Source organism: Sinocyclocheilus anshuiensis, unplaced genomic scaffold, assembly GCF_001515605.1.
Source record: "Sinocyclocheilus anshuiensis isolate Anshui unplaced genomic scaffold, SAMN03320099.WGS_v1.1 scaffold735, whole genome shotgun sequence".
Classification (NCBI taxonomy): Eukaryota; Metazoa; Chordata; class Actinopteri; order Cypriniformes; family Cyprinidae; genus Sinocyclocheilus; species Sinocyclocheilus anshuiensis.
This window is the reverse complement of record NW_015548245.1, coordinates 997,135-997,336: the sequence shown is the minus strand read 5'-3', so window position 1 is coordinate 997,336 and position 202 is coordinate 997,135. Positions and strand designations below refer to the sequence as shown.

Here is a 202-nt window from a genome sequence, read left to right as displayed (position 1 = left end):
GCCTCTGACAAAAAGCTTAAAAAAAAAAAAAAAATCAAAATTAATAGAAATGAAAATGGTAGAGGCTGATTGTGGATGTGCTCTAGTGCAGTGAGCCCCAAGCAGGAAACATATATTATGACCACTATAATTATAAAAAATTAAACTAATTTTTAATTATAAAAAATATAATAAATATATAACAGTATTCTAAACAATGTTT

At 24.8% G+C, this 202-nt stretch overlaps 1 protein-coding gene across 1 annotated transcript in view; it reads right to left on the bottom strand.

The window, feature by feature from the left end:
• LOC107655172 (DNA-directed RNA polymerase, mitochondrial-like) overlaps positions 1–202 on the bottom strand; it is a 45,634-nt gene that overhangs the window by 22,537 nt on the left and 22,895 nt on the right.